Source organism: Phalacrocorax aristotelis, chromosome 8 (genome assembly GCF_949628215.1).
Source record: "Phalacrocorax aristotelis chromosome 8, bGulAri2.1, whole genome shotgun sequence".
Taxonomy (NCBI): Eukaryota; Metazoa; Chordata; class Aves; order Suliformes; family Phalacrocoracidae; genus Phalacrocorax; species Phalacrocorax aristotelis.
Genome location: NC_134283.1, coordinates 16,359,786 through 16,385,603, shown reverse-complemented (window position 1 = coordinate 16,385,603; position 25,818 = coordinate 16,359,786). Strand labels below are relative to the sequence as shown.

The 25,818-nt window shown below is 41.1% G+C and overlaps 1 protein-coding gene across 4 annotated transcripts in view; it reads left to right on the top strand.

Annotated features, from left to right (window-relative positions):
- Positions 1-25,818, top strand: part of ZNF423 (zinc finger protein 423) — a 234,545-nt gene that overhangs the window by 107,295 nt on the left and 101,432 nt on the right. The gene's annotated exons all lie outside the window — the stretch shown is intronic.

Here is a 25,818-nt window from a genome sequence, read left to right as displayed (position 1 = left end):
CTTAAGAAATGTGCCCGATTTGAGAGAGCTGTGGATATGCTGGTACTTGGAAGTTTCCCTGCAAACCAGCCAGGCTTTATTTGTTGCTTAAAGGGAGGAGATTTTAGTTGGAACATTTGATTTGCTTGCTTGAATTGTTTTTGATTAGTGACTAAGTGCAAGGTTCAGCTTTAATGACATAACTGTTGTAATAAAATCATGTTGGTGAGTGATACATGTGGCTAGAAAGATTTAGATACACTCATCTGTTAAACAAATATTATTTGGAAATGCTCTGGGAATAAGCACATAAAATAAGAACCAAAGGCAAATTAAAAAAAAAAAAAATTAAACTCTTTCTAGGACTCAGATTTTTTCGACGAGGCTGGCTTTTTCTGGCCAGCTGGGTTAACAAGGCAATATGGCTAAAGCCCTGGTAAAAGAGAAACTGTTTTGAATTTAGTAACAAAAAGTGTTAATGCATCACTGAGTTTCTGCTGCAGTGAACTAGTGACAGGCCCAGTGACTAGTTAAAGCTGAAAACAAGTGTTATTGGGCCTTGTCAAATCTCAAATTAAAATGATATTCAAAAGTCTCCTGGGGGACCCTTGGTGCTCTTTACCCTCTCTCCTGAACTACAAACTTTGGTCAGTTCAAGACAGATCAATGATGTTGCTGTAATGTGTAGATTTTGTGACTTGATAGTTGCAATAGGGCTGAGGTTGTTTTAGTTCCAGATTTTTATCCGTTTTCTGTTCTCAGTGCTTTCTACAGACTGTCCTGCCATGAAACTTGTGCTGATGTATAGTGATTTACTGTACTGTAAACTATACAATAGGGCTCAGTTTCACGGATGCCTAAAGCTTTTGTGTAAATATTTTTAGTGGTGTCAGTTGAGAGGATTTGAACTCAAAGTTCAGTTGAATGTTAGTGGTATCAGTTGAAAGCTCAGCTTGAAATACTCGCTTGTCAAGGCTGTTTCATTGCACAGTAATACTTGAAACAAACTTTTCAAAGCAGTTCAGTATTATGTTTCTTATTTCATGGATGGGGAAACTGAGGCACCAAACTGTTGAGTTCCTTATGTCTCTAATGCACTTGGAAGAGCATTAGCAGAACACAGAGCCTCCATGTAGTGCTGCTGGTGTGTTATTGACTGTTGCATATTGCTCCTTGTCTGGGTGGGTGTCTATTTTGTCAAACAGAGTGGCTTTTTTGTCTCTTCAGTAAGGAAGGGAACAGATTTAAATGGCAAAGCTTGAGGAAACCATTGTCTTCCTTTTTATGGCAGTGAACGTGTTGTCACATTCCTCTACTTACCAAATAAATAAATAAAACTATAAAGGAAACAGTAGTTTTGAAAAAAACCCAAAACAACCTTGTAGTCTAGAGCATCTGTTTTCTACTGTATTTTTTTCCCTGATCTCTTTTTATAATTTACATCCAAAACATTAAGTGACAGAATTTGGCAGAACCAGATCTATACAGTAGAGCTTAATGGTCATATAGCAGGGAATAAATAAAGCCCCTCAAGCCTGCTTAGTTCTCACACATGCACGTGAGCAGGGGTTGGGGAAGGAGTGTTGTATTTTTCTTGGAAAAGGACCTTTTCGGTCCTGCACCTGGAGGTCCAGCTGTGCTAGCTGGAGGCTGTGTGTAGTCTCATGCATGGGAAAGATGATGGACAGATTGCTGTACAAGTTAAAATGTTTCATGTCTCTACAGGCTAGTGAATAGTGGCAGTGCAAAACTGGAGGTGGAATTACTCTTCAAACACTGGTTTGCCAATAGAGCTACAGTCTGGACTGGTTTCTGTTGCCGTTTGCAGGGAGGACCAGAAGTGCGTGGATTTTCCAGCTTTGCTTGATAGCCCTGCAGCAGCTATGGAGCCGTTGCACCTTCCACCATTGCTTCCTGGCTCCATGAGCTGACTGTAAATTATTTTCCCTGGGCTGAGCTCTGCACATGGCCTGGAAATGTGTCACTCTGGTTATGTTTGGCTTGGTCCTCTGCTAATTTATATTAGTACTACTTCAGTGTATTTCCATTGGCTTGATTCAATGGCAGTATTCCTAATTTACTTGGGTATAGATAAGAGTATTGGGTTCATTACTTCTAACAGTTTAGTCCTCGTGATTTTTATTCTTCAGTCACACAAATGCCAAGGTTAATTTGCTCTTAAACACTTGATTTCCTAGGACATAAAAGTGACTCCATATTTAAAGAAGAAAATTGAGAACAGTTTTATTCTGTGAAGTGGTGTAGTTTTGGGGGGTGGTGGGTTTTGTTCGTTTTGATTACAGAACTTTGAAACCACTGGGTTAGCATTTGAGAACACTTGAGAACTAAGGGATTTTATTTTGCAATCACTGGTACTCTCGGCTCTTCTGGATTCCTCGGCTATGGGTTGGAGCTTATATAGGGTGGCGTGTACTTGGCCCAAAATGTTAGCAGTACCTTTAATAATAAGTGATTTTAAAGGAGAACTTCCTACAGCAGAGGAGAATGCAGAGATATATACTGTGCTCTAACCAAGATGCTATGTCTCCACAGCGTACATTAGTCAGTGAGTTAAACAAGCATCAACATTAAAACAGACATTATCCCCTGCAGTGTATTTTCTTAGTGCTTTGTCCACTACAGCTCTCCAGTGATGAGGTTTTTAGTCCTTCTTGTTGGAAACAGCTCTCTTTTAATGTTTATTGTGGATGTTTTCCTGGTCTCTAGCGTAAAATTTTGTTCTCTGATCTCCTCCTGCCCTTCCCAACAAGTCAGGTGGAATACTGTGAGGGTGTTTACTGTGCAGGAACCCCTTGTAAGCAGTTTCTGCACCCTCCTTAGCTGTTCTTTAACAAAGATACATATAATTAGACCTTTTAACCTTTCGTCATAAATCAGTCCATCCAGCCCATTAATCACTTCTGTTGCCCTCTTCTGAATTGTCTCTAATTTGTCATTGTCCTGTGGCTGGGGACAGCATGGTGACCGCAGCCCTGCGTGGAGGTTCAGTACCAGCCTGCTGCACCCAGGGACAGGATTTATTTATTTTGTCCCTCTTCCCCTTCCCCTGTGAGAATATATCTCCTACCCACTCTGCATAATCACTCCTTTAAAACATTTATGGAGATAATTTGCAGTCTCCTGCACCCTCTGACATTCTCTGATTTGAGTTAGCAGAGGTTGAAAGGGAAAAGGATTGAATGTGACACACTTCACTTCCCTCCCTCCCTCCCGCTGCTCCCCACCCCAAAATAAACAACACAACTCTTCGTTTGGTGCATACGGTCATACTGAATGTGAGGAGAGAGGTAGCATTAGAGTGGAAAAAAACGCTGAAAATATAATTGCTTAATTGTGAATCCTAAGTAGTGCAGGCAGCAGGGGCAGCCCTAACTGGAAGAAATCAGAGAGTCACTAATTCACACTGCCAACATCCCAATTAGCTGTGCAAATGTAATGTTTATATTGTTGGGGATGGATTACAATATCCATTGTAGAATGGAAAAAAATAAATTAATTGTGTCAGTGGAGCTGTGTAGAAAACACTCCTGCCGCCCCATTAAACCATGAGAAGTAGCTTAGCTACTAAAAAAAGTTTGTTTTCAGGCTGATGCGCAAGTCTAATTGGGTTTCCAAAGAAAGGAACATGTTTTAATTATTAATTAGAAATCAGAGGAGTAAAAGAGTGGAAATCTGCTTCAGCTGGAGGTTTTGCTCAATGCTGGATTTCTCCTTAATAAGCGGAAACATTCCAGGCCTGCCTTAGTTAGCGGTTGGGTGCAGTGGCTTTACTCGGGGGGTAGACATCTTAATGCTTATGTAATTATCATGTAATTATTTTGTAATGTGGGATCAAAATTTTGCATAGATGGCATTCTTTCACTGAACTTGAAAAATAAAAAAGTTGTGTTCATTAATGCAGTGGTTCAGTCATTTTGGTTTAAGAAGTAGGGTTCCCTCATCCCCTTCCCTCTCTCTTTAACACACAAATATTTTGAAACAGTTTTAGAGATGGTGACTTCAAGATAAACAGAATTATTGAATTTAGATTTTGTTGAATATTTATCAGATTTCTTGTTGGTAATACTGCCTTTCAACAGAAGTGTCAAGTGGGTTGCAATTATCATCAAAGCTGCTAGGTACAAATAAGAGATGATCGTGCCTGCTAACACAGGGCTTGCGGGTTTGTAAGGGGGAATTTTTGTGGAAGACATTTTCCCTCTATGAATTTTCCTCCCTGTTGTCGTTGAACTTCTGGGATCAAAGTCGTTAAAGACTGATAGACTTTGTCAGAAGATGTTAAGTGGATTATGGCCCATCATAATAAATATTCCTGGCAGAGTGACAGGATATGTTCTAATGAACAGAGAGTGCAGAGCTGCCTCTTTGGACTTGTGCTTTCTAGTGCCTAGAAATACGCTTGAGCAGAGTCATACTCTCTTTACAACTGCAGACAGCTTATCTGCGCAGATGAAAATGTTATCGGGCAAGTGCTGTAGCTCTTACTTCTGGAAATCACTGACAGCCTGGATCCAAGCCGAATCACAGGTTAAACCTGAGAAATTATAGACCATACCAAGAGCCACTGGCTCTTGAGTTGCCAGATGTTTGTAGATGCGTGTGCATCTTAAGGGGAACTGCCCATTAAATGGCTCAGCTTTAACAAGAAAAGGGGATAGGAAAGAAGAGCACTATGACTCCATATGGCTCCCTCAGTGCAGCAGTAAATCCTTTTGTTAGTGGGGTGCAACTGTGAGGAAGTACAGAGCTGTCTCTTGATGTTGCTGTTTCATAGTGAAAAAACCCATGGACAAGATGGAGATGATATAGCTAATGTGAAATTGATGGCTTCCTTTTGGGTTATGGCTTTCATTAGCTCGTAGATGCGGCATTATGATAAACAAAATGTCTGACTTAACAGAACAACCATTAAGAAAATTTCAGTTGCCCTTTTTTCATATGTCTGCTGAAATGACTGTGTTTAAAATGTTTGGTTTGGATTCACAAAAGAAGTTAAATACCCATATTTTGGGCCATTGAGCACCTGTTACTGCCCATAAGATTCTAGATATCTTTCCCAAAACTTTGTTTTAAGAAGTCCATGGAAAAAGATAGTTTCTTAGTTTTTCTTTACTAAATAGCTGCACCATACTGTCCTACCCCTTCTCTACGGTTTACTTACATGCTGCTTAGTCATGAAGGATTTGACAAAGATAGATATCAACATCAAGAAGGGACATAATGATTTGTTCTGTTCCCAAGGGCTAATTCTACTTGTGTGGATTGTAAGGTGGCCCTGGTCCCCCTTGCCCACTTACAAGCAAAGTTTTCCCTATTATCAGACAGGAAACCACCTTCATGACTTGTATTCTTCCAGCGGGTCAGGTTAAGCTTCATACTGTAACAGAAGTAAAAAGTAATTAAGAATAACAGGCAATCGTGATTAAAAAAATCAAAAGAAAACCTTCATTTTCAAGAGGCCATGCGTTGGTAAAAGTGTTCCCTAGCTGAACCGTGTGGATGGGTGGAATGTGGGACACAGACTCGTGTTGGGAAGAGGCTGTAATAATTTGTGACTTGACATATTATTGCCATGTTTCCTTTTGATCATGCCAGACATCCACAAGGCTCTGTCACATCCTTGTAGGAGAATGAGTGTGGGTCTCTGTGATCTAAGTATCCATTCAGAGTTCAAAAGCAAGTGGGTCCTTGGCTGAAAAAAGGTCAATTTCTGCCAGGCATGTTTGTTGCCTTGGTCAGATGATAGAGTCGATGGATGATCCTATCCCCTCCCTTCCTCTGCTGGAGGTTGGAAAATAGTTACGGGTACTATTCTGAAGGCTGTTTTGCAGAGTGCCTGACAAATGCTTCATGTCAAAATATTCAACTTACTTAGGTGTTCATTGGTCACACTAATAGGGCTAAGCGGACTATCCATTCAAAAAGTCTGGACTTCTGCTTTGATTTGAAGAGTTGAATTATTCCTTTATTTTATGGAGGCTGCTTTATCTTCTGTGAAAAAGGAAAAACAAAGGGTGCTGAGATGTATAAGAAATCATGGATAGTCTTTGGTTAACTTCAGCAGCTTCATGAAGACCTTGCAACAGGGTTTTAGGCTGAGATTAGTAAAAGAATACATACTGATATATTAGAAAGGGACATCATGAGGCCTCATGTGTGAGTGTGTGTCTGATGGGACTGCCTACACTTTGACTTCTCCAAATGTCTTGAATATATGTTTTTCTGTTGAGCATCCTGGCACAACTTTACAGAAGAGCTGATCTTCTTCAACAGACTATCAAAAACACTTCAGATCACTGGATACTCCTTGGCACCACAGATAGATACTGCTTGCCTCATCTATCGCAACTGCTGAAGTAATCCCTGTGACCAGGTTTGAAAGCAGCTTCTCTGTGACATCCTCAGCCAGACCACAAACCTGGTGTGAACAACACTGTTTAGCAAAGGCATTGTTTTCAGCTTGGTAGCTTCTTCATCCATTGCAACTTCAGAAAGCTCATCTGTTGTATGGGAGAGGATGGGATTAGCAGCAGTTGTACGCGCCTAGCACTGCTGTGTGATTTGCAGAGGTACTTGAGAGATGCCTGAAGGGTGTTTATGTTCATGTTGTCATTTTCAGTAATCAACTCTTATTGATTTTTCCAAGAAATCAAAGTTCTTTTATAGGAAAGAAGTATGGAGTTTTCTCTTTTATTGATGGATTTTTGATTTCTAAAAATTGCAGCAACTTAGAAGCCTTCTTGCTCTTTGGCCTCCAGTGCTTCAGCACACAGAGAAACCTGTCTTTGAAGTAGTGTGGGTAGTGTTTCACATGGTACTTTTGCTGATGTACTGTTTTTCTTTCTAAGCTATCCTTGGAACAAATTGCTGCTTCCTTATTCCATGAAGAATCCCACCCGTCTCAGTCACCTCTCAGCACAGGTGAACCCCAACACAGCCAAGATAACATGCATATTTAACTAGTGTGCAGGCAGCAGTGACCTTGAAAGCTTCATGATGGTAACCAGAGCACCCAGTTTGGGAGTTCAGAAGTAAACTGTTTGCATGTCCTTTCATTTCACATTACCAATAGAAATGTTTTTAATGGAATACATACACTTATGCAAACAATAAATTCAGGCCCACAAACACATAAGTACAGATTTAGGTGTTGCTTAATCTTTCTTATTTGGGAAGGCTTTTGCAGCCTGCTACACTGCGGTGGGTTAACCTTGTCTGGCTGCCAGACACCCACCCAGCTGCTCTCTCGCTCCCACTCCTCAACAGGACAGGCAGAGAAAATAGATGAAAAAGCTCATGAGTCGAGATAAAAACAGAGAGATTGCTTAGCAATTACTGTCATGGACAAAACGGAATAGTCTTGGGTAAAATTAAATTAATTTTAATTTATGCCACTGGAGGGCTGGGAAAGGGGGGGTTGTGGCCAGTCCAGTAATGGTCGGTCAGTGGTGGGTCTGTTGTGGAGCTGGCTGTGTCTAGCATGGGGCAGAGCCTGACCTCTCCTCACAGAAGCCTGCCCTGCAGCCCCCCTGCTACCAAATCCTGGACACATACACCCAATACATATACACACATTTCCATCCTGTGCTGTGCTGCGTGGGCCCCCTGACCCCTAGCCCCAAACAGATGTCTCTAACTTTTCTTGCCTGCTGTCAGAGTAAGTAGGTGATGGGCTCTCACCCGAATGTTGATTCTGAGCCTGGCTTGTGGAGGCCCCCTTTGACGTTTTGTTTTGGCTTCTTGCCTGGGTCCAATTTTTAAAGCACTGGGGTTGTTATTATTATGCCTGCTTCAGAATTCACTGTTCTGCAGACGTTGTGTTTCCTGAACTCTTGCTGGGTAGCTAGTTAGTAAAATGTCCCCAAGAAGGATGTGCCATCAGATGCAAGATCCGTTTCTGCAATGCTGGGAGGAATAACACACGGACTGCAGAAAGTTGTCTGGCTGTTCATATGTTAATGTCACAAACTGTGGCTCACTCTTCAATGCTTTCATAAGTTAGCCATCCCAGAGCACTATTGGGAACAAGTACAATGCACTTGGTGGGTCAAGAAAAGCCTTCCTTGATTTTGGTCTGGATACCTGGTAGTGTATGTTAGCATGTGCAAGGCCATATGTGCAGTGTAGTAAAACCCAGTCTGGAATTAATACCTGCCTGGACTTTTCTGTGTACTTAGGTAGGAAATTCGGCTTTATCAATCATTCTAAGTATTTGTACTTAACTCTTCAGAATAAGTACCATTCAGATTTATGGACTGCTCAATTTAGTAATCTGAGCAAAAAGAAGACAAAAATTATATCTGATCCATTGAATATCCTATCTTTTGGCAGATCAGGAAGACAAAAAAAAGTACTGAAGACTTGCCTGGAATAGAAATCTTCAGATATGATCATTTGATGTAGAAATAAGCTGGCAGAGCAACAAAGGTTGCCTATATTTAACATTCAGGGCATTTTACTGCTAGATACAGTGGCTAACTCAGATGTCAAAAAATAAGAGACTTTGCACAAAAGCTGTTTTTTATTCATTTTGAGACACTCTTCCTAATGCTACCCAAACCAGCATGTGTTGGTCTAATGGCCCTTCTGCATCTCCCTTTTTAAATCTCTGTAGCTGTTTGGAATTTGGAAATTCTTGATTACCCTGTGTACTGTAACATTTTAAACAATGCTTGAGTGTAAATGTATTTTGATGCCCCTGTTCGCTTTAAATGGCAGAAACACTGAATATAAAATAGAATATATTAGCAGTTTGCTGGCTTAAAAGATGGCATTTATTGTGACACAGAAAGAGTTAATCCTAGACTTTTAGCTCTGAGCTTAGTTTATTGAGTTTCTGGGTACACGTGTTAATTTTCTCAGATGAGGGATAATGGATGTCACTTGAGAAAACAGTACTGATTTGGGTTCTTTCATAGTTTGTGGGTTTATGTCCCACATGTTAAAGAAGTAGGCTCTGGGAGATTGCCTGAAATATGCCTCGCCTCTCAGCTGTACTAAAAATAATTCCTGCTTCCCGTATTTCTAAAGTAATTCTGAGATGCTGCAAACCTTATCAGCTCCTTGTTTAGCAAAAAGATTTCACTTCGGCTTTCAAATAGCAATAAGGGAATGGCCTTTAGGGGTGACTGTTGTATTTCTAAAACACTGCTTCATAAGAACGTACATGTGTTTTGGAGTTTTTTTGTTATGTTTCATTGCTTTTGTTATGAAGTGTTCTTGGTTGGGTGACCTTCTTTCTTTGAACAGAGCAGCTCGCATTGGATTTTGGCAAAATGGGTTTGACAGTCCTTGCTTTACTAAGCACTAGCACCTAGATGCCAGTAATTCACCCTCTAATACCCCCACAAAACCTATTTATGCAGAACTTGACATGATTTGCAGTCTCTGTAAAGGAGAAACAGAGGACTTAAGGAGTGTCTGGAATTAATTTTTTGATCTCCATTTCAGTTATTGGTTAAAGTATTAGGCTCTTCAGACACCTGAGCTGTTCTTGCTATAACCTCACACTTAGCACGTTACAACAGAGTCACACTATCAATTCTGTGGCATTCATGCGTCTTCCTCATAATGTGAAGGGGGAAAAATTGCAAGGGAAATTGCTGCCCAGCATCGGAGAGTTTAAGGCTGCCAGTAAAATTGATCTTAGTAGCAATAATAGTCCAATTTAAGCCAACACAATCACAACCTTTTTATTAATATTGGCTTACGATCGTTCATTTTAACAGTAAACGTTGCCAATGAATGCCAACAAGCATCCCGAAGTCAGAGTATTTGTTTGAGGTTTGTGATAAGCAACACATACAGGTTCAGAGGCATTACTTTGTTTCCAGAGGCAGAAAAAAAACCGCTGGCAACGAATAGTTTTGATGGAGATTTTTTCCAGCACATATTTTAGGGAAATGTGTGAATGTAAAATTTTGTTTCCATGAATTCAGATAACATCTGCATTAATATGGTATATTGTAAGGATCATTAATGTTCAGAATACATTATCAGGTGTTCTCTAAAGCACTTTTGATAAGTTTTAATGATGCTTGCTGCAGCGTTTTTTCATCTTTTCTCTCCCTCCCCTTTTTTTTCCTGCTTGATTGTAATAATGAATTAACCCAGGTGGTAGACTCTATCCAGAAAGTGCCCAAGGGAAATATTATTCCCTAGTACCAGCAAACATCACAGATAGTCATTGAGATCACTGTGGTGGTTTTCCCAGGAGAGATGATCTTGGCTCTCCCCTTGGGTGTCTGGACCTGCCCTCTATTTGCAGTCTAATAGTTTGGCTTTGGGAGGCGATGGAGAAATGGCAGAAACAAACAAGATGAAAAACATAAAGGGGGGAGGACGAGAGAAGCCACTAATGCATGGTAACTTTTAAAATTACTGATTTCTGCTAGAAAATAACTTGTCATAGAAAAAGATCCTGGAAAGTGAATCATTTGGAGATTAGTAAGGAGCACAATGCAGTTCAAAACAGCAAGGCTGAGCACACGCAAAGTTAAGAGATTTTTCTCTTTGGATATTTTGGGTTAGAGGTCGGTTGTGATTCATGCTAGAAAATATTTTCAGTTTTTGGGAATAACTGATATTTGCCCTTGCTATTTGTGTTTTATAGCTCTCTCAATCTGCACTGTCAGTTAGGAAACATATTTTAAAAGCCATAGTTTCATAGTCCTTTTTATGCCATCCAATTGCACAGAAAAGCAAGCTTTAAAGTAAGCATCACACGTATATTGTAGCTTCATAGAGTAGAGATGCCATATAAAAGAGCAAAAGTGAAAATACAGGCAATGGTGAAAGGAAAACATTACAAATACCTTCAACTGAGCAAGTTCTTTGTAGTAGTGAGTTTGCAGAGTGTCAGGTATCACTCACTGTGTGCCATTAAGATTTACTGGCAGTAGCCAGTGTCTGCACCACAAGCAAGAGTAAATCATGTTGGCTGTTTAAAAGATGGTCCCTTGTAAGTTTACCCAGGTTTACAAGCATATGAGAAGAAAGGAGTTATTTTTTTCTTATTTTTCCAAATCTCCGCTTCATTCAAAAACAAAGCACCCACGAAGAAAATGATGCTGTTAGGTTGCTTTTTGGCTATACTGTATTGAAAGGTATACTTTGCAAATGTAATCTGTAAAAGCAAATGGTTTACAAAGGGAAAGGAGTCATGTTGTTGCACAAAATGGTTTCCATTTTCTGTACCAAAGCTTATTTAAATAATTTCGTCGTCGTCCCTTCCCCCCCCGCCTTAAAGTCTTTTCCCAGGCAGCAAACGTGTGCCCCGTTGCCCCAGAGCTGGGTGCATGGTGTGGGGAGACATTTCGCAGCAAAGGGTGATACCAGTGGGGAGGCTTGAGTGTGGCTTCCTCACAAGTGGCCATTTTGTCTGAGACAGATTTTTTCTGAGGCTGTTTCTACTTTCTGAAAGCACTTTCCATCATCTCTTAATCTGCCCACATCTGCCCCTTTTAGGCTGCAGCAGTCCCTTAATATTCTCCACGGATGGGGCAAGACGGGAAAGACACAGTGCAAGTCTCCTAAAATGGAAATGAAAAACCTAAGTGATATCTGGCCCGAAACCGTTTTAGATTTCTCTTGGGAAAAAAAGGCTTTTTAGTGGTCTTTTACTTCTGGGAGCACGGTTTCCCTCCCCAGTGAGATGCATTTTGTGTCAGCTGTTTCTATATTAAAAAAAGTCTCCTGAAATAACTGCTCTAGGCCTGTCAGCATCTGGCAGTCCTCTCCTCCTGAAGCAGGCTACACCAAGGTCCCGCACCAGCATAAAGGACCTCAGCCTGTCTTGCCCCTGTGGAGCAGAGGACGCCCGGCCCGGTCAGGGTCACAGGTGGGGCAGCCCAAATGGATTGTGCTGTGGTTGCTTCTATGTGCCTGGCCCAAGCACACCACCCCACCACCCCCCACCCCCCCCAATTAAATTTCTGTTCTTGTCAGTCCTTTAAACCTCCCAAAGTCATTTGTTCTCCCCAGAGAATCAAGGGAGAGGGGGTGGAAAGGTAAAAAGAGAAAGGAGGAGGAAAATAAAGAAAGGCTGGCGGGGGGACAGGGTGAACCAAAAATGAGTAAAACAGAGCTGCTGAATCCAATAGCCAAGTATTACATTATAGACTCCCAGTTTGGATATAAACAAAATGTTTCCTTAGAGCAAAACCACATCCAAAAGTTAGAAAAATTGTTTTCCAGAGCTGAAACAGCAGTGCTCTCTCCTGCCTCAGGAGAGACAGCTTATCCCTTGCACCCCTCTCCTTACCCCTCAGCCCTCTCTGCATAGCCGCACATGCATCAGCCCCTAGTTTGCACTGCGAGCTGCTGGCAGGATGTTTTTGAGGGACTGGTTATTTTTCATAGTGGGATCCCTGGGTGATTTCTGCTGCCTGGGTGAAGCAGCTGGCCGTCCTGACTCCGGCAGAAATTGTGCCTCTCGCTGCTGCTGAGTCCTTCCCTTCCTCAGGCCAGGCCCGTGGCTGCTGTTGTGGCCGCTGCAGCTGAAAAAGCCCAGCACCTCACACTGGGACAGGCACCATTTTCTGCCACCCACCTTGTCTTTGCTGGCTGCTCTGGGCACAGCTGCCTGCCTCCATCTATACAAATCTTGGGCTGATTTCCATCATCTTCTCATGGCACTGTGTTGACTTTCCATTGCACCTCCATGGCCCTGATTTAATGTGACCTAATGTGACCAGCCAGCTTTGTTGATCTTTTGATCAACGTTGCTAAATTTTGTGGGTTTTGCAGGCCGGTGGTGCAGCTTTCATGGCACTATGTGACAGTGACCACTCCACAGCGGCTTCTCCTAAAGTCCCTTCAAATGGGTTGGGACAGAGCAGGGCAAGGCTGGGTCTCTTGGTGGGTTTCAGGTCAACCAAGTTCTTGGTTTTGAGGAGTCTGCGTCTCTTAAAATATCATTCAGCTAAATGAAAAGTGTTTTCTAACAAAACAAAAAACCCATGCCAAAAGAGCACGAATGTTGTCACCGAAGTTAATATAAGTAAGGAAATTAATACTTATAGTTGACCTCCAATACCTAGGCACAGTAGGATGTAGCAAGGAAGTAGTTAGAAAGGCACCATGGTGAGCCTTAGCGGTGAATTACTTTATTAACTTTCTGACAACCTCAGTGAATTTCCTTTCTTTTTATGAAGTGATTAAAAAAGCTAATCGGATCATGTAATTAAAATACATAATTACACAGTCTCAGAGTTTTTAATAATTACTGTACATGGTAAATATTGTTACCTGATAACACTTTGCACAAAAATTGTGACAGGAATTTGTGTAGGATGGTTAGGAGGTGTCTGCTTTCTGGTGTTTACAATGGAAACTTCTCTAATGACATTAGATAGATAGTAAAATGTTTTAAAATTGAAAATATAGCAAAATTCTAAAATAATGACTCAGTTGCCTTTTTATAATGCTTTTATATGTATCGGGCAGCTGGTATGTGTTGACACAGTGTGTGTCTGTGCATTTATAATGGCTCTTTTCTTTGTGCTCACACCTCTGCTTCACATTTTGTTAGGTACCACCCACTGGAAAACAGGTGTTTTGATACAAAGCAAAATAGAAAGGAAAAAAATCAGATCAGATCCAGTATCTTAATTTCAGCCAAAGAAAGAACTGAATTAAGATGGAGTCACTCTTAAGCCTGTGTACAGTGACTTCAGAGTAGACATGTTGTTGCAACCTTCTTGATGTCAGGTAGCCAGGAGGTCTGGGGCTATGGTTATGTTCATAGGAAATCCAAAGATGTAAGGTATCATAACCCTAAATAATGGGAAAATAGATTAAAAAAAAAAAAAACAACCACAAAAAAAAGTCTGATGTGTCTTTAACAATCAGCTCCTAGGAGTCCATGACCTCAACCTCTAAAATGCATTGTTTGAAACCGTACACTTAATGTTGTATGTCAGCCTAATATCTACTACTCAGAAGATTAGTTTTATACTCAGATGCTCCATGACTGAGGTGGAGTTTCCTTTTTTCTACAGAAGACATTGAACTGCTATCTTAAATACAGACAGATAATTCAATCTTGATGGGGACCCAAGGCTGGTACTTCCATAACTCTTGGTACTCATACTATCATGTGCTAAAGTAATTCTGAGATAGAGGAAGTGGAATTCAGTCTCACAAGTAATTCTGGCAAAAGGTGTGAGGGAACATTTACTGAATTTTCATACAAACCATTAATTTGTCTATTTTTGTTTGTTTTTGCAAGAGTGAGATGGGCTAAAGATCCTATTTCAGACAGCAGTCCAGGTTATCTGTGCCCAGGAAATGGTTTTATCCTGAAAATTTTTGCCTTATTGGACAGAATTAAAATAAATAATGAAAAAGCCTTCAGGAAAAAAAAAAAAAAAGTGACTTGTATCTGGGCTACCTTGTTCTGTAAATCCCCTACGGGAGACACCAGCATTGCCCAGTCTGTGGTTCCGTCTGGGCAGGGAGCTTTGACTGTGGGTCTGGGAAAGGGGCATGACAAAACCAAATATATTCCAGGGAGGGAGCAAGGGTTTTTTGGCATTTAGGGATACTTAGGATGGAAGAGTTTTTGTAAGTGAAGCTGATCTGAGCTTTAAAACTCTTTGTGTTGGTTATGGAAACAATAATTTTTCCTTTCCCCCCCAAAATTTAAATTGCTTACTCAGTTATGACTGGCTTATTGACAATGTATCTTCTTTTAGACAGCCAGTGTGTGAGCTTATGCGGCTTGAAGTCGCTGTTTTGCCTCTTTATGGCAGTAGAGATGGGATGCAGTCTCTTCCAGGTATCTGCCAGTTGCATTTCAGTAGTAAGTTTTTGGTAACTCCTGTCTGCCACACTGTACATGGGGTTTCTGTGCATGTGAGACAGTCCACACCAGACATGTAGGTGCAGGTGCAAAACCTCTTCACATCTGGAGAAAAAAACAACAAAAAAATTATTAATTCACCTAGGGTGGGGAGAGGGGCATGTGTTTCCAGTCATTAATTGACTGGAGATGGTTTCTTGAACATGTCTGGTTCTGGAGGTGCATGTGTATCTATCAGACCTCTGGCACCTGATTTCCTTGAGAGTTTTTTGGTTTAGTTTGGTGGGATTTTTTTTCCTTCTTTTTTTTTTTCTTCTGTGTTTTGCTGTTACTGGTTTGAGTTTTTGACCATTTTTTCCTCTGCAGGAAACATGCCCCTGCCCAAAACACCCACTTCCAGCTTTAGCGAACTTTAGCAAACTCCTCTATAGAAAGTCAAATACTTTCTGTACCTGTAGTATCAAGATGCATTTTTCTAGAATAAATTCAATCTCTCTCTCTCTCTACTGCCTCCTCATTCCTTTTACTGAGTTGTTTAGTCTATTAACATTCCCAGATATATTTTGTAATATAGCCAGTCCTCCTTATGTGGGTAGGGACAAAGGTATTGGCTATAGATTTTCCCTTTATTTCATTTAATTCTCTGATATCAGTGGCACTGTCTGTGTGAGAATGCTCTCAGATAGAAGGAGTGCTGTTTGGGAGAGATGATAGGGAAAGAGATATTTGCAAGTGCCAAGAAGTTTCCTGTCCCTCCTTCTCTTCAGGGATAAATTGAGATTATTCAATGTATGCTCCAACAGTAATTTTAATCCCATTTAAACAAATAATTGTGCCCTGCACCTTTCCTCATTATAAATTCACTTTCATGTATCTGTGGCCAAGGCACAGAGACAGTTACTAACTAGAATAAATTGTACAATTCACATTTGTGGGAGGAAAAAACCAACCACACACATGCAGTCAGAAGGAAACCCACATTGTTGGTTAAACTAGACCTATCTGAATACAGTCAATCAGCACCTAAAACTGTATTAAACAATTCAGAAGGAAGACACCTTTGCTATTACGGAACTTGAAGGAAAGTGCTGCCCTGTTCTGGTACGTGGGCAGAGCGTGGTACCTGCAGCTGAGGGTGGAAGTGCAGCCATGGCTGGAGGAGAGATTTCTGCCAGGCTCTTGGCAGGAGCACAGCGGGGCCAGAGGGGCTGTCGTCTCCTGGTTGGATTTTCTCTGGCTCCCCAGCTGCGCTCCCCGTGCCTGCCTGCCTGTACTGATGAGCATCCTCCCTACGGGAAGCTTTCTCTGGTGTATGGTTGGTGCTGGCTGACCTCCTGAGAAGCCCCTGAAGAATTCAGAGAGGCTCGAAAAGTCTCTGCAGACTCATGCTGTAGGAGACAGGGCACAGTGTGGGCTGATCTTGCTGCCTGGTGCCTGCAGGATAGGGCTGCCTGGTGCACCATGACCCTGTAGTGCTGCAGAGTGGGCACTGCTGGGGTCATCCCCTGCAGTCTGCACGGGCGCTTGGGGAGGTCAGGTGTAGGATCCCTCCTTTGGCTGCACCAATGCAGGCGTGAGCCCTGGGAAGATAGACCTTAGCTGTCGCTGCAGATCTTCTTTTGAAAACCTGAGAGCGCAGTCACACAATTTGTCACTGGGCCCTTCAGTCAAAAGGGCAAAGAAGTATTGGAAGAAGAGAGCAGCTTTTGGCAGATGGTTTCGTTGTGTTGTGCAGTGCAAGTCCTCAGATCACAGATGCTGCGTCACTGACGGTTAAACTTGAAAGGTCTCTCATGCAGCACGTTTGTTGTAGGGGAACACTGATGTACTAAGAAAGATTCTTACCCAGTGGCAAACGCTTTTGTTTGCTTGCTTGTTTTAAAAGCCATGTCTTATTTAAAATGATGGATACTGTTAGTGAAAAAGAAGTAGCATTATCATACAGTGTGGAATACACATCTCTCCTAGGCAAGCCACACTGTTTGGCTTTCATCTTGCATAGCACAAAATCTATAGTTATTTTCCTTTTAAACCTTTCAGTTATTTCTGTCAGGTATTGATAAGTGGAGAGCTTCCTTCCCACCTGTTTAATGCAGGTCCCCTCAGGCCAGTCACAAACATGGTACAGATTCATGACTGATGTTTATCTAAATGATACTCAGGAATGTACTTCATATTCAGCAGTGTGCTTTTACATTTGTGGGTGGGTTTTTTTAATTTTAAATGATTTTTTTTTTTAAATTGTTCACCAACAAACCCAGAGTCTTAACTAATTGTACTTTGCCATAATGCATACTATCCCCAAGAAATGGGAGATTTGCTTAGCTGGAGCAAACCCTGTCTCCAGGCTTGGGTCAGGTGGAGCTTGTGGCACACGACCCCCTCCCAAACCAGGTGGATGAAGGCCTCAGGGAGCTACGCTCACCAAACTTGTGGAAGCTGGAATGTTTGCAAGCGCAGCTTCATTTCCATTCATAGTGTTTGCATGAAATCCTGACTTGGAATTCATGAAGGGGACAGGGAATACATGCATCTTTCTGAAAATACATCTATGTAGAACTGGCTATATTTCACATTTACATTATTTGAGTTTTCAGAAGTGTTAAGCAACTGCTGTTCCTATTGATTTCAATAGGAGTGATGTGAATACATAACACATTTGGAAGTCAGACCAATAATGCGTATGTGTAGCTATAAAACAAGTTACTTGATACTGTCTGCCACGTGTAATTTATTGATTTTTCTTCCCTTGTTGTTTGAAGGCAGTATAAAATCTGGATGTTGTTGATTTTTATTGTTTGTTTATTGCTGAGTAATTTCAGCCAACGTGTTTTTCAGCATTAGGTCTCTTCATCGTGGACATCAATCTGTTAAGTTTGTAAGTGCGTCACAGTTTTCCCACCTAGATCAAAATGAGAGTCTGGAACAGCCTACTCTTTTTAACTTAACAACCTGGTTTTATTTTCCCCAGCAACTTGCTCTAATAATGTGACCAGCTTTAAATTCCTCAGGCTAGAAAGCCTGGCAGTAAAGTCCTGTGCAGGGCTGAGGTTTGAAACATGAGGTTTTTATCAGGTTTAGAACATGGCGACTGACATCTCTTTTACTGAGCACTGATGGAAAATACTTTTTTGGAAGTACTTTTCATATGTTAAAGACAGGGACTGCAAACTCATTTTCCTAGAGGTGAGGTCACTGCATAGCATCATTTGAAGATCTCATGATAGAAAGCCATCCTAGCCATACAATCACTTTTGGTGACCCCAACCAGAAGGCACAGACCATTTGTTGTGTCTGGTCCCAGTTTTCTCCCCTTTTAGTGGTTCTTTTGGCTCTGAGTTGATACATGGCTGAAAAGTTGAAACAGAGCTCTGCAGAAATGGAAACACCACTCTAATATTGTCTGCAACAGACAGCACAGAAGCAGATATGCCTTTGTCTTAGCAATAACAGCAGCTTATTGGAGAGGTCTTGGCAAAACTCTCTTTGTCCTAGTTTGCCACTGCCCCAGTTTTAAAGGGACTTGCTCCTCCAGACTGCTGCCTATGCCGTCAAAACAAGCTCTGACTTGATTCTGCACAAGCTGACTATCCTGTGGGAAAATGCTGCCTGTCCTTGTCAGCGCTGACTTCCAGGCCTCCCTGTTCACCGTGCAGGATATGACCCTTAAATAAATTTTATGAATGAGCTAAATGGATTGTAATTGATGACTTCATCTTCCCTTGAAAGTACAATTCAGAAACATGAAAATGAACACAGTAAAGCATTAAATTAAATCACACTGATCTGGTAAGTTCATGGAGAAAAGTCTGTTTTTTCTTAATTTCGGCTTCTGTATTCATTAAGTTTCTCCAAACAGCAGCTAGTCTGTATTTCTGATGCTCAGTTATAAGCAGGAACTGAGGGAAGGAGCTTGAGCCGAGTCTGCCTGACCGCACGTGCCTGAGGGTACTCGGCAAAATAGCCTGAGAACAGGTGCCTGCTGTATTTGAGAGGTGCCCGATCAAATGGGAGGGAGGAAATCATAAATCTAGGAAATTAATCTGATGCATTTCATCTCACCAGAAAGGCTCTTCTGCTGTCCACATCCCCGTGAGTGGTTCAAGTCTTGATGCCCGGGTTTGCGCTGTATGGGAAGCACCCTCCCTGCTAACAGTAACAAAACATGAGGAAGGGAAAACATCTTTATGTATAGATGAAAAAAGGACTTTCCTTGTCTGTATTGCAGAGACCTTTATGGAGGCTGATGCTCTTCCACTGCCCTAGGCTGGATCTTTGGCTTTGCAAAGGGGGCAGTGTAGGGGCCAGAAGTGGCCCCAGTCCTGCTGTGGTGAGGGCAGGCTCTGCAAATCTACCATGGGGTCTGCTCAAAACATTGCAACCTACCTCCTTGCATCCTTAGGTTTAGGTAAAAAACAAAGCAGGCAAAGCTTTTAACGCATAATCAAGTGCTGAAACCATGATAAATGTTGACATCAAGTAGCAAGAAGTGCAAAATATAATTGTGTGAGTGTAAGGCCAATAAGGTCATATCAAGTTTGTGTTCTGGCTAATGTAATACAAGAAAATATTACAAACAATTGGCATAAGTATTACCATTTATTATAACTAATCTTGTAATTAATTATTATAAGTAATAATTATTCTACTAGGATTATTTTCCTCAGGGCTTTGTCATTCCTTATGTTTGAAAGTTGTACATGTCATAGCTGAAACTCTCATTTTATAGTATTTTCTCAGTGTGACTATTGCATCTGGGAGGTGTACATGTGACCTGATATACAGTTTTGTTCGTTTACATCTTTCTTACAACATGCCTTCTTGCTAAATGCTGTGTAGGTATCAAAGCAGGCAAGAATGGCAGAGGCCCCTCTAGGTAGCAGGGTAAACATGAGCAGCAAGCTATTAACATCTTTCTGTTAATTCATTGATGATTTTGCTGGTATGATCTTCTAATCTTGCTTAAAAAGCCTGAATATGCATTTGAACATTTCTGAAGAGCAAATTGCTAAGCAAAATATGTGTATTATCCTAACATTTTGGTAGAAATAGGGTGAGTAATTATTGATTCAGAAAGCACGACAAAACATCACTGCATGAATTAGCAAACAGCTGTTTCTAATTTGAGTTTAGAACTGTACACAGAGGAACTTGTTTTAGTGTTCACTCCTTTCATTTATAATGAATTTTAATCACCGCTACAGGTGAGAAAAATGTAGAAACAAGCTTGTATCTTTTGGAAGAAACAAAGGAGAGACAGATGCTAACAGATTTACAGTCTGTGATAAAAGGAATGTTTTGGTACACTTTACATGTAATTAGAGTGCAGCTGTTTTCAGTCCCAAGTCCATGATGCACAGCAGAATGTAGTATCTGCTGCTTTTCCAAAGGGAGTACAGAAAAACAGTGATTCAACTCTGAAAGCATTTAGTTTATTCCTAAATCTAACATAAAACTTTCTCCTCCGTCCCTTATTGTGCCATTTATTGAAGTATGAAATAACTTATTTAATGATATGTTAATTTTTTGTTACCAGCAAAATACTGACTGTTTGACATAAGAAAAAAATAATATTAAAAATAACTTTCTGATTTTATCATCTGTACAGAATTACATATCATCTTATCGATGGTCATTATTGAGTCCTGATATCTCTGCTAATGGGAGACAAGGGCTCAGGCATGTGTTACTCTGGCTGAACAAGTTTCTCTATATCAGCTAAGCTTCAATAGACATCTTTGTGCATACTTTTAACTTGCAGCATAAAAAAAGACTAATTAGATGTATCTTTGATCACTACAGAAAGGTTTCAACAAAGACAGTGAGGTTTAAACTGTCTTTATGTAACAGTTTATCTGCAGCAGACATCCAGCAAGTTTCATGTTTGAAATTCTGTACTACATCTTGTGCTGATTTTGTATTCTAAATACCAAGCTACTCTGCATGAGAAAAAAAATTAGATTATATATACTTTCCATTGAGCCAGACGTCTGTCTGTCTTTTTCACTTCACTTGAAAATAAATTGCAGTGCAAAGCTGAGAAGTTGGAAAAAAAGTCACTAACTGTTGGTATTTTAGTCCATCAAAAATGCTTGCCACATAAGAATATAATTAGGTACAATTGCATTCTTCTCAAGTCACAGATAATAATGAAAGCACAGTCTGTGGTGCCACTTACATTAGCACCTCTTAGTTTTTTATCCAATTTTAGGTTTGCTTTGAACACTTTATATATATATTTTTATATATATACTTTAAAAATGGCAAAGTGCCTTAAGATAAAGAACTATGAAGACTGTTTTGTGAAGAAGCTAATGTTGCTGAAGTGTGAGGCTGCGTATAGAGTTCTTCAGAGCAGCCTGGACTTCCCAGGGCCCCTCCTTAGTGCCTCGGTTAAGGCAGTTTTGGGAGACAGTTGCATGACATTTTTATAGTGATAATTAGAAATAAGTTGTAGAAACCTTTTTTCCATTGTTTAGTGAAATGTGTTTGAGTGCACATTAATGCTGGGTTTCAGTCACAGCCCAGCAGTTACAATACCCTTCAGAGATAGGTGCAGTGTCAGCTTTCAAGAGCTGGTGGTACGCAGTCCACTGTTGCCATCTGTGACACATTGAAAAAGAATGTCCAGTGAAGCTAATATATGCATAGAAAATTAGGTTTGGAATGTTGATGATATTTTTTATTATTTACTTTGTTAGAACTGTGTGGGAAATGTGCAGGAAAATGGGGCTAAACACTCCAACAAAAAAAAAAAATTAAAAAGCTATCACAGTGCACAGAAAATATTGAAACTTAAAACATTTGCTGTGTAAACTTCATTTGCATTGTTTCACACCAGCACTGCAATGCAAATGAGGAGCGTATGCTCTGTGAGGTTCTTACTATAATCCATTGTAATGATTTATCCTGGGCTTTAATACATAGTGCAGCAATGAAGAATTTGCTGTAACCAGTACTGAAGATTTCTCAGTCCTCAATCTCTGTGTTGCATTCTCATAGTTAAGTATCTGTGATTATAATAATTTTTGAAGTTGATAGCATTTCTATCAGGCCTTCCATTGGAGGATGTCTCAGGGTTTCACAGCTATACAGAAGTAAGCCCTACAATTTGCCCTTGAGGAGCAGATGGCTTTTTTTCTATTATGGAGATGAGGAACTGAAACAGAGTTCAGAAGTGTGTCTTATGATGCCAAGCTTGTTTTCAAAAGTAACTTACTTTTTTGGGTGCTAGAATTCCATCAACTCTCAATAGCCTAAAGCAATTTGCATGCTTTAACCATTTTTAACTTGTGTGCCACGGAGAGGCTGGGAGAGTACCAGGAGTCTGAACTTAAGTCAAACAGCAATCCTTTCCTCAACAATTGACTTTTGGTTTTTGTTTTTGTTAATTTAACTATTTCTCTTGTGCACTAGCTCTGTGCTAGAGCAATAAACCCAGTAGAGTAAGAGCACCTTCCAAATCTAATTTCCTCAGTTTATTGTCCTGTACGGAGATGCCTTCTGGGCTCAGGTGGGGATACTTGAAGTTGCCTCTTTGGCCAAACCCTGGGTATTTTGTTGATGCCTGGGCAGGCTGTATGGCCTCTTCTGAGCCCCGTGTTTGTCAGTCTGTGCTGCTGTTTGCACCCAAACCAGCTGGAATAAACTGGCCTTCCATACCGTGCTGACCATACTGAAATGTGCCTGCAGTGTGGGAGGATGTATGGAGGCCCTGTGGAAGAGCCACCCAAACCCTCCATATGTAAGGGAGAGAGTATGGAGATTTTTCACTGGAAGGGAACTTGATGGTGCTCTACATTGGTAAACAAGAGGGTTTAGGCAAGGGTGAACTTCAGATCCAGGCCAGCAAATGGGATCTCTATGCATACCTTTTGTTCTTAAGTGAAAAAGCAGCTGGCTGGGGGTAGCTGGGGTTTGTGCAGCCCCTGCCCACAAATGCTGACCCCAAGGCTGGGGCTGCACGGGTGACCGGGCAGCTGAGCAAGCCTGTCCCTCTGTAACCGCTCCAAATGCGTCTCGACTTAAACTCCGGCAGGAGAGTAATGTTTCAGCTAGCTTTGAGCAGGGAGATGGGGTAAAGTGTTTGCAGGGACTGTGAAATTTTGTCTGGTCAATTTTATTTCTATTAGCAAAATAACTTTGAAATAATAAATATATATCAATGTCATCAGCATATGCTGAGACAACAGTGATGGTTACTCAGTGCTGCAATCTGTGATGTGCTTTTGTCTCCTTTCTAAGAGACATCACTTTTTTTAAGACTTCATTTTATTGTTTTAGCTTCATGAGTATATTTCTGAGCTTGGTTTATGTTATCTGAAAGATAAACAGAGAATGAAGTATGATTTATATTGCAGTTTGGCCAAATTGCTCTTATTAGAAGGAAAAATACATTTATTCAATACATTGAGGCTGGAATTAGCTCCTCAGTGATGATGATGAATGCTTGCAGTCCCATAAACGTGCTGAACATTAAGTTGCTAAATTACTGTACCACTTTTAGATTGATTATCAAGTTTGGCCCTTTAAGCTTTGTGACGCATATATCCTGAGGACTACTGACATTCTGAGGCTTCCTTAATGCTCTTTTTTTCCTAATTAAACTTTTTATTCAATTTTCTTACCCTTTTAATACTTGTTTTGATTCTCTTATGCACAAATGACAAAAGCCTTGCACCAGCCATGTGATTCTCTGTTTTAGAACAGTCCCACTTTGCAGGATTAGCCATTTTTAATGACTTTAATCTCCTTTTTGAAAGTGATTTTTCTCATTCTGCTACATTCCTTTGATTGCATTAATGTAGAATTATTATTCTAACCATCATTGCCAGACATGTATACCACATCTAAAATATATCTTCCCACTAAAATATTACTCTGGTAAAATACCTTAGATTTTCCTTCTCAGTTCATTATAAGTCTTTTCTTCAATTCAATATGGCAAGTTAAAATTAACAGGGCTCTTTTTCATTCCATAAAGACATTAATGATAACGAGTTTTCCCTAATTTCTTCAGTTTAGGCCTCTAGTAATTTAGTATCTTGTTTGTAAGGAAGTCAAGATAGGTTGTTCCTTGCGCTTAAAGTTTCCTTATTCTTTTTAATTTGTAAAAGTATGGGAAAACAGTGCAATAAAAAGAATCTAGAAGTTAAACATGAAACTCGCTGAAAGGTCTAAATCAAGCTAACAAAAGACGACAATCTTTGCTTTCAACTGTCTATGTAAATCCTTCCATTTTTATTAAAACCCAGCTTTTCAATCTGAGAAATGTTAATTTTTTTGAATCCAAATTTTATTAGCAGAACAATGTCTTTGTGCATCACTCCCGAAGTAATACCAACTTTCTTTGATTTTGTTTTCTGAATAGCCCAATATGTTTGAAGAGCAGCAGCTGGAGGGAAACTGGCCCTATTTGAATGTTAAAGTGCATTTTGAGGTAGATGGGTTTGTTTCAGAAGAGAAGGAGACTTTCTAAAAGATTTGTGCAGTTTGTGTGGTGGGGCAATGTAATGGTTTGCATAAGCACATATGGATGCAACAAAGTTAAAGCAATTGGCCCAACCTGTGTTACCACTGGATTTGGCCCATTGCATCTGAAGTTTCAAAGCTGAACGATGAAGCTTTATTCACTGGAGCCGTTTTAAGTGCTCAGAGTTCTCCCCAGACAGTCCTTCCTCTGTGTGCCACAGGCCAGCACAAGACATGAGTAGACTGGCTGCAACAGGGAAGATATTTAAAATACATGTATTTTTATAATAGTTTCTGGCAAGGTGGATATTTTAAATTGTTTTAATTACAGCCAGTAAGCCAAAGTAGAAAGTAACACAATGGCGGTGTGCTTTTTTTCCTGTTGTTTTTTTCTTCTTTTTTCCCCTGGTAGACAGCAGTAGCAGTAGCAAATGCAACATGTGCTGCCCTAGTTCAGGCCCAGCATCCCCCTCTTGCTCCCCTTTGTCTCCTTTCCCCTGGAGGAGCCCAGCTGGCGAGAGGAGGGAATTAGCCAGCCCTGAGCTACCAGCACCTCCCCAGGGCCCCTAATCCAGGCGCTGGCAGCCAGCTGCCTCCTTCCATCCGATGGCCTGTGGCTGCAGGTCCATGGGGACGGAGCCCTGGATGCGGCTGGCAGCAGAGCTGGGAGGACAGAGCAGGCGGGGTGACAGGGGCTCCCCGGGGGCAGAGCAAAGCTGTGCTGGCAGCAGGGCAGGGGGCAGAGGTGGCTTAAATTGGGAACATGAGGCTTTGTTGCAGCCGCAGAGACAGACTGGTTCACAGTTGGGAGAATGAAGCCTGAGAAAAGTTCATGTAAAAATCAGGGGCTCGTTGCCTGTACTTTTGGTTCAAGCTCAGCCAGGCTCAAAGGAGTTAGTTGAGCACAAAGACCTTGAGCATCTTTGAAACGTGGCTACTTGCTTAGAGCCAGGGTGCATTTCGGGAGCAGGAGGAAGCGCATTCTTGGTGTCCAGCCTCGCTCTGGAGCAGGAGGTTTAGTTCAACAGGGGAGCGGAGCTCTGTGGGGGGCACAGGATGAGGGGAGCAGGCGCACAAACTGCATGTCCTGGAAAACAGGCAGCCTCGTTGTGCCGAAAAAGTTGATTGGCATGCTTAGTTTGGTTTGTCCAAGGTAGCTCCACTCTCTTTTCCTGGGATGAAAAGGAAGGTCTTTGCAAAAGAAACTGTGCCACAGGAGCTAGCCCCTTACGGTGGTGATATCCTCATTAGCTGTGCCTTTCTTTGAGAGCTTCTCTGCCGTACATGTGCTCTTCTCTGCCTGGTGACTCTGTAGTTGGCAGGCACGAGGAGTGTGCGTGTGGCAGCCTACATGCACAGTTGGTGATTTTTTTTATTGGTTTGTTTTAGTAAGAGCTGAAGTAGGAATATTAAATGTTTTAAAGGACAATGTATCTGGAGAACCGGTTCCTTTTTTGAATCTCCAAATCTATATGTGGGCAGTGCCTTCCCTCATTTACATGAATTTTATTTTTGCTTCATTCCGTGGTTCAGTTCTATATCGG